A 9,580-nucleotide genomic window follows, 5' to 3' on the forward strand; every position below is an offset into this window, starting at 1 on the left:
TTTTCCCACTGCACATAGGTACCTAGTAAAAACGTCCTAAGCATCAAAATAAAAGAAATTATTTTCTTCTGCACATGCGACTTATTTTCGAAGTTGAATTTAAAAAGTATAATAAATTAAATGATAATAGGAAAGCTTAGTTATTCTAAAGTAACATGCCATTCATTGGGTTTAACCACTTCCAGCCAATGGTTTGTTAATATAAACTGAAGTTTCCCGCAATTTTGACGTAGGACTACGTCTTTGTTTTCGATATGGGGGTGCACTCTGCAAATTCTACAAAAATGGTATGTAATGAAAAGTGGACCAATTTTAAGCGCATATAATTCAGTCATCTCACGATAAATGTACAATTTTTTTGCACAAATCGCCCCGAAATACTTCTAAGAATAGATTCCAACAGATAAACCCAGATTTTTGATATCATAGCATTAAAAAATTAAATAATATACAACCTTGTCAAAATATCGCGCATTAACACACAGAAGATAGCGCTTCCCAAGCCCTGTACGACAGATTGGTGTACCTAGCGCGCTACGCTTCTATTGAATTTCTTCAAAGTTTTCGACAAAATGAGCACCGGAATGCGAATCTTCTTCATTACTATGGTAAATAGTTGCACTGGATTTAACAGAAGTCTTGCAGAAAAAACTACAAGGGGCAGCCCTATGGGGTTGCACGAACTGTAGACATAGGACTATACTACTTAATGTAAAATATTTATTTTCTTAGTACTTAGTGTGTGAGAAAAAACACCCGAACCGGTGAAGAAAAATCAAATTTTAGACAATATAATCACATCTCATGTATAGAACAAGCTTTCTAGTTGCTCTCAAACAGATCCTAAAAGTTCAAACACCCATGGATAACCCCAAGTTTGTAGATGTGTTTCGATGCCACAGGATTGTAAAATGGTTAATATTACGTCATGAAAATTCAATTCTTCCGTGACAATTATTTTGCCTGCAAAATGCCCTGTGTGTATGCAAAGCTCATGATTTGTTGGGATATTAGCATTGATCGGAAAATGCTTTCCAACGCTGCGCATTGCATACATACAGGACATTTTGCAGGTCACCAGAAGCTGTTCATTTTACCACCGCCACATGTTCATTTTACCCACTCGCTATAAACATTTTTGGACATGGACATGTTTAGAAATCAAGAATCATGTTTGAAAAAATGTGTTTATGACGAAGTATTTTTACCAGATATGTACAAAAACATGTCTAACAAGAAACATATAAGGTGATTGTAATATCTCATTCACTTATTAGTTAGAAAATAATGGCTTTGCTTAACGTGTTCATTTTACCGCCAGTTTCCCTACCTACCAACACATTCGCACATTACCACACATACCACAAACATTGAACTAAACATGATGATGGGTAAAGCGAAAGAGACAACTAGTACCACCACGACACTATTAGCGCATTTCACCAAAATTCAGCGCGGCCATTCCCGATTGAAAGGAACCGTCGCGCTTAGCCCATCTGTCATAATATCGTGATTTTGCATAGCGAAGGGCTGAATGATAACACATTTGTTCCAAAAACAGCCCTGCGTTATGCAACACTTTGTGCAGGTTGATTATACCAGTTGCAAGTGGGGCCAAATTCACCAAGTTCCGTAAAATTCCTTTTAAATTACAGAATTGATAAAATTGCTGGGATGAGCTAAACTAATTAATCAAATCCTGTTTTAAAAACTGTCCTTGCGTTTAAACCAAAATGGGAAGCTTATTACTGCCACTACATTACTTAATTTCAAGCGCAAATAGCAAATACATGTGCTAGTTAAACCAAAAATTTACTTGCAACATTACAGCGGCATTTAGGAAGCAGTTGGAGCGGTCGCCTGCTGGACGACACAGTGTAGCGTCCCTCCACAGCCAGTGTAACGGACTTCTAACTCAGCTACACTGGCTGTAAAAAACACAGCGCAGTGATTTGCTTCGCCAGCCGTTCAACAGGGAACTGAGCGTGTCTGGCCAAGTCCGTTCTTTAAATAGTCGATGATGACGTCATTCATAGAAGCGTAGCGCGCTAGGTACACCAATCTGTCGTACAGGGCTTGGGAAGCGCTATCTTCTGTGTGTTAATGCGCGATATTTTGACAAGGTTGTATATTATTTAATTTTTTAATGCTATGATATCAAAAATCTGGGTTTATCTGTTGGAATCTATTCTTAGAAGTATTTCGGGGCGATTTGTGCAAAAAAATTGTACATTTATCGTGAGATGACTGAATTATATGCGCTTAAAATTGGTCCACTTTTCATTACATACCATTTTTGTAGAATTTGCAGAGTGCACCCCCATATCGAAAACAAAGACGTAGTCCTACGTCAAAATTGCGGGAAACTTCAGTTTATATTAACAAACCATTGGCTGGAAGTGGTTAAACCCAATGAATGGCATGTTACTTTAGAATAACTAAGCTTTCCTATTATCATTTAATTTATTATACTTTTTAAATTCAACTTCGAAAATAAGTCGCATGTGCAGAAGAAAATAATTTCTTTTATTTTGATGCTTAGGACGTTTTTACTAGGTACCTATGTGCAGTGGGAAAAACATAGAATGAAATGAATCTTGCGTCGTTTTTGCATGGCGCCTATGAACAGTTGCAGAGGTTTTGAAATGTTTCACGCATAGGTCCTTTCAATTTAAAAGGTCTCAAGCGCAAAATTTCAATATATTATCATGAAAATTTAGCGACTAAATAAAAATATAATGTTTGTTATTTTGATAAATACTGGGTATAATGAATCCTGGTTTTCGGTATTAGGCGCCTATGAACAGTTGCAGAGGTTTTGAAATGTTTCACGCATAGGTCCTTTCAATTTAAAAGGTCTCACGTGCAAAATTTCAAAATATGATCCTGAAAACTTAGCGACTAAATAAAAATATAATGCTTGTTATTTTGATAAATACTGGGTATAATGAATCCCGGTTTTCGGTATTCGTTAGCTATGTTGTAATCATGTGCTGCGCTGCAAATAACATAGTTCGTTTACATTAGTCACTATGGGTCATTTGAATCAGCACTCTTGATATACATATACATATATATATATATATATATATATATATATATATATATATATATATATATATATATATATATATATATATATATATATATATATATATATATATATATATATATATATATATATATATATATATATATATATATATATATATATATATATATATATATATATATATATATATATATATATATATATATATATATATATATATATATATATATATATATATATATATATATATATATATATATATATATATATATATATATATATATATATATATATATATATATATATATATATATATATATATATATATATATATATATATATATATATATATATATATATATATATATATATATATATATATATATATATATATATATATATATATATATATATATATATATATATATATATATATATATATATGTATATGTATATCAAGAGTGCTGATTCAAATGACCCATAGTGACTAATGTAAACGAACTATGTTATTTGCAGCGCAGCACATGATTACAACATAGCTAACGAATACCGAAACCCGGGATTCATTATACCCAGTATTTATCAAAATAACAAGCATTATATTTTTATTTAGTCGCTAAGTTTTCAGGATCATATTTTGAAATTTTGCACGTGAGACCTTTTAAATTGAAAGGACCTATGCGTGAAACATTTCAAAACCTCTGCAACTGTTCATAGGCGCCTAATACCGAAAACCAGGATTCATTATACCCAGTATTTATCAAAATAACAAACATTATATTTTTATTTAGTCGCTAAATTTTCATGATAATATATTGAAATTTTGCGCTTGAGACCTTTTAAATTGAAAGGACCTATGCGTGAAACATTTCAAAACCTCTGCAACTGTTCATAGGCGCCATGCAAAAACGACGCAAGATTCATTTCATTCTATGTTTTTCCCACTGCACATAGGTACCTAGTAAAAACGTCCTAAGCATCAAAATAAAAGAAATTATTTTCTTCTGCACATGCGACTTATTTTCGAAGTTGAATTTAAAAAGTATAATAAATTAAATGATAATAGGAAAGCTTAGTTATTCTAAAGTAACATGCCATTCATTGGGTTTAACCACTTCCAGCCAATGGTTTGTTAATATAAACTGAAGTTTCCCGCAATTTTGACGTAGGACTACGTCTTTGTTTTCGATATGGGGGTGCACTCTGCAAATTCTACAAAAATGGTATGTAATGAAAAGTGGACCAATTTTAAGCGCATATAATTCAGTCATCTCACGATAAATGTACAATTTTTTTGCACAAATCGCCCCGAAATACTTCTAAGAATAGATTCCAACAGATAAACCCAGATTTTTGATATCATAGCATTAAAAAATTAAATAATATACAACCTTGTCAAAATATCGCGCATTAACACACAGAAGATAGCGCTTCCCAAGCCCTGTACGACAGATTGGTGTACCTAGCGCGCTACGCTTCTATGAATGACGTCATCATCGACTATTTAAAGAACGGACTTGGCCAGACACGCTCAGTTCCCTGTTGAACGGCTGGCGAAGCAAATCACTGCGCTGTGTTTTTTACAGCCAGTGTAGCTGAGTTAGAAGTCCGTTACACTGGCTGTGGAGGGACGCTACACTGTGTCGTCCAGCAGGCGACCGCTCCAACTGCTTCCTAAATGCCGCTGTAATGTTGCAAGTAAATTTTTGGTTTAACTAGCACATGTATTTGCTATTTGCGCTTGAAATTAAGTAATGTAGTGGCAGTAATAAGCTTCCCATTTTGGTTTAAACGCAAGGACAGTTTTTAAAACAGGATTTGATTAATTAGTTTAGCTCATCCCAGCAATTTTATCAATTCTGTAATTTAAAAGGAATTTTACGGAACTTGGTGAATTTGGCCCCACTTGCAACTGGTATAATCAACCTGCACAAAGTGTTGCATAACGCAGGGCTGTTTTTGGAACAAAATGTGTTATCATTCAGCCCTTCGCTATGCAAAATCACGATATTATGACAGATGGGCTAAGCGCGACGGTTCCTTTCAATCGGGAATGGCCGCGCTGAATTTTGGTGAAATGCGCTAATAGTGTCGTGGTGGTACTAGTTGTCTCTTTCGCTTTACCCATCATCATGTTTAGTTCAATGTTTGTGGTATGTGTGGTAATGTGCGAATGTGTTGGTAGGTAGGGAAACTGGCGGTAAAATGAACACGTTAAGCAAAGCCATTATTTTCTAACTAATAAGTGAATGAGATATTACAATCACCTTATATGTTTCTTGTTAGACATGTTTTGTACATATCTGGTAAAAATACTTCGTCATAAACACATTTTTTCAAACATGATTCTTGATTTCTAAACATGTCCATGTCCAAAAATGTTTATAGCGAGTGGGTAAAATGAACATGTGGCGGTGGTAAAATGAACAGCTTCTGGTGACCTGCAAAATGTCCTGTATGTATGCAATGCGCAGCGTTGGAAAGCATTTTCCGATCAATGCTAATATCCCAACAAATCATGAGCTTTGCATACACACAGGGCATTTTGCAGGCAAAATAATTGTCACGGAAGAATTGAATTTTCATGACGTAATATTAACCATTTTACAATCCTGTGGCATCGAAACACATCTACAAACTTGGGGTTATCCATGGGTGTTTGAACTTTTAGGATCTGTTTGAGAGCAACTAGAAAGCTTGTTCTATACATGAGATGTGATTATATTGTCTAAAATTTGATTTTTCTTCACCGGTTCGGGTGTTTTTTCTCACACACTAAGTACTAAGAAAATAAATATTTTACATTAAGTAGTATAGTCCTATGTCTACAGTTCGTGCAACCCCATAGGGCTGCCCCTTGTAGTTTTTTCTGCAAGACTTCTGTTAAATCCAGTGCAACTATTTACCATAGTAATGAAGAAGATTCGCATTCCGGTGCTCATTTTGTCGAAAACTTTGAAGAAATTCAATATTCGTCGTAAGAGCTACCTTTGCTGAAAAAAGCCTTATGTGTAGCGTCGAATGATTCTCAGACCCGCAAAAAAGACCTATGTGAAAGGTCCTATAATTTCCAAAAGGACGCATCATTCTAAAGCGCTTAAAAACTACATTAGCAATAAAAATTTCATATTTTAGTATTATTTACCTAAAGAGCATAGTCCTTAGACTATATTGGCATAATTGTTCCATCAAAACACATATTTGTTCTCTAATGGGGATTTGTTTTAAGTCCATGAAACTTCAGCCTCGTTTTTCTCAGTTCGAGCTCAATGTCACTTAGGACATTTTGAATAAGTACTCTTGATATACGACATTAGATGCGACTCGGTACTCATACCACCAAACTTTGTTTTCGCGTGGATTGATACATTCAACCTGCAATTATGTATCACCACCAAGCCGTACATGGTGAAAAACGACCCAATCCACCCGGCAGCGAGATAAGACTTTTGCTACATATATCTCTGTTGAATGCTTGAGCTGTTCGCAATAATAATTACGATTAGCAGAAGGTCGCTACCGTAGTGATCAGGGATTTCCTTCCACATGCAATCTAACGCGCGTGATTATTCAAGAATACACACTACATGATTATAAAATCGAATTTATAACTGCGAAGTCACATACACGTGACAAAAACATTAATATACAAATGCTTGAGCCCTTCGCGACCATCCACGGCACCTACACCCGCGATCTCGTAAACATGATAACATCCCGGTGATAAAGTGAATGTCTCAGCTCCTATAAATTTTCAAACGCGGTTTCAAGCGTGAACCTAAAAACCCCCGCACTCGCACGATCATGAATCGGTCATTTCCGGATGTTTCTATCCTTAATATCAGCAGACTAGGTCCATGCCTTCAATTGGTCCAATTAAAAAAGAAAGCTCTTATATCTACTGAACACCGCGTTACATGGCGACATGACCGGAGACTCTAGTGATATAGGGTACTTACTGAATTGTACACCGAAAACTAACTATCAGAATGAAGGTCCGCGTGACCATCCAAGAACGCACGCGTATATAGGAAAAGCCACACGGTTGCAAAATCCAGTTTTGTACACGCGAAGTCACATGCACGCAAGCACACGTGACAAACACGTTAACATGCGAACGCTGAAGCCTTTCGCGATTAACAACGAGCACCTTCGCCCGCGATCGTGCAAACTTGATAACACCCCGGTAATAAGGTGAACGTTTTAGCACTTGTGAAGTTTCAAACGCGAACCTACAAACGTCCGTTTTCGCGCGATCATGTCCGGAAAGCATTACCCTCTGTCCTAATAACTTAGGTCCATACATTCAGTAGGACCAATAAAAAATAAAGGTCATAGGGACCATTCATAAATTACGTAACGCAAAAAATTTTTTTTTCTTCGGTGAAAACATGTTGCGTAACGATCTAGCTAACTCCCCCTCCCCCCTATGTAACAATATGTCACAACTTGTTGTACCCCCTCCCCCCCCCCCTAAAAGCGTTACGTAATTTATGAATGGTCCCATATCCACTAGACAACACGTTCCATGGCGTCATGTCCGGGAACTCTAGTGATACGGAAGATCTCACTTTCTTCTAGCATCTGACCCGTAAACGAAAAATTAAGTATCAGATTCACGGTTCGCGCGCGATCATTCTAGGACACACGCGAATATGCGAAAGGCAAACGGTTTTAATATAGAATTTATACACGCGAAGTTACATACACGTTAGCACACGCGATATACAAACGCACACGCGATAGAACACGTTAACGTACAATTGCTCGAGCCCTTCGCGATGATATACGCGATCGCGAAGTCTCTACGCCCGCACATACCTGAATCGTACAATGAATATCACATTCAGAATCACGGCCCACTACAATTGGCCTAAAGCAGTGTTTTATTGGGCGCCATTGCCTGTCTCGGCTGCAAATTCTAGTATGTGATTCTGACGGGGAGCCCTTCCGAGAACCTAGCTCTACAGCTCCAGTAGGACAACTCGAAAAAAAGACATTCCCATGCCGCATCGTGAGAGCTAAAATGTCCTAAAACAAGCCTCGGCGTGGGGAGGATTTCCGCAATATCGCAAAGTTGTCGTGGGCAACTGAGGCTCTAGGGGGAATGTAGGTGGAAGCAATGCGAAGGTCTGCAATGCACTTAATATTAGTTTGACAAGCGACAACTTTAATGTCAGGTGTCAAAGGGAGGTCGTTTCGATTGAAAGAATCGCACTTTTTGACCCCCAAAAGTACTCCTTTATAAGTCTTCTCGATCATAGCGAATAATAGGTTTGTTCCAGTACCAGGAGAAACTGGAAGTACTCCGGAGCAAACAGGGAGAAAATCGTTCCTGTACTATCTTCTTCTCTTTTTTCTTCTTGTGGTGGCAAACCGGAGTGAAAAGGAGCAAGAATTTTTTGCTCCGGAGCAACAGGGAGTAACTTCTATGTACTGGAACAAACCTAATATTAAAATCGTGAAAGGTCTATTTCTGAAGTAAGCCATGTTTCGCATAATGCAAATGCATTACAATTAAAATTAATTAACAAAATTTTAAAAGACTAGATTTTTGGGATAATGCTTCTACATTTCCGCTATAGAGCAATGATTGAATCCACGACCTCGTTCGATGAATTAGCCATTGCAAGATACAATCGCTGTAAGGAGGGGCCATTTTGCAGCCAAACAGCATCAATAATGTTTTCCTGCGGGGAGAAAGCTTATCAGAATGCTTCTAAGGAGAACAGAAATAATTAAAGCTGAGAAAACCCGGTCCAAAATGTCAGAAAATTTTATTAATCCAGGTCAGGTTTCTTTCTCCGATTGAGACAAAAGGATGGGAGAGGAAATGTTCCTCCTTTTTATTTTACTTCTAGGCACAGTTAAAGATAAAGTAAAAGAGTCGTATTCGCTTGCATGTTGCAATTCCGAATGTTGCAATGCGGGATCCATTGGCTACATACAAAGTCATCTCTGTCGCCGCGTTTGGCTTCTTCCACGTTGAACACGGCAGGACCGATAAGTCTGCGCCGATTTCGATGAGGAATTTGTAGTTAGTTGCGGGATCGTGTATGATTAAACGGGATTGGCGGATCTCACTTCTTTCGCTCGTCGTCAATCGCAGCTGTACTAGTTTTTTTTATTTGAACAGACAGTGCTCTCGAGAATATTTCGTGTGGTAGAAACAGTACGGGTGATTTTCTCAAGAACAGCTTCGGGTACCTTGCTGTCGGTTGGAACTCCTGTTGCGAAACATGCCTCGCTCTTGGCGGAATGCGGCCATTCCGTTCGAAAGTACAGATATCTATTTACGAGATTCCTCAAAACCGGGGTCCTTATTGTCCCACGTAACCCCAGTGGATGTTACGGAACGTTTTGTAATAATGTTTGCGAGCTTATTGGTTTGCTCAGCGAGCTGCGGTAACTGAAGGGTGGTTTCTGAAACTTTGAGAACGGCTTGTGTGGTTTAGGGAAACTGCTGCTGCATCCACAATGATTTGATGATTTTTTCATCGGTGATAACATCTCTAGCGAGATCCTTTA

This window comes from Topomyia yanbarensis, chromosome 1 (assembly GCF_030247195.1).
Source record: "Topomyia yanbarensis strain Yona2022 chromosome 1, ASM3024719v1, whole genome shotgun sequence".
NCBI lineage: Eukaryota > Metazoa > Arthropoda > Insecta > Diptera > Culicidae > Topomyia > Topomyia yanbarensis.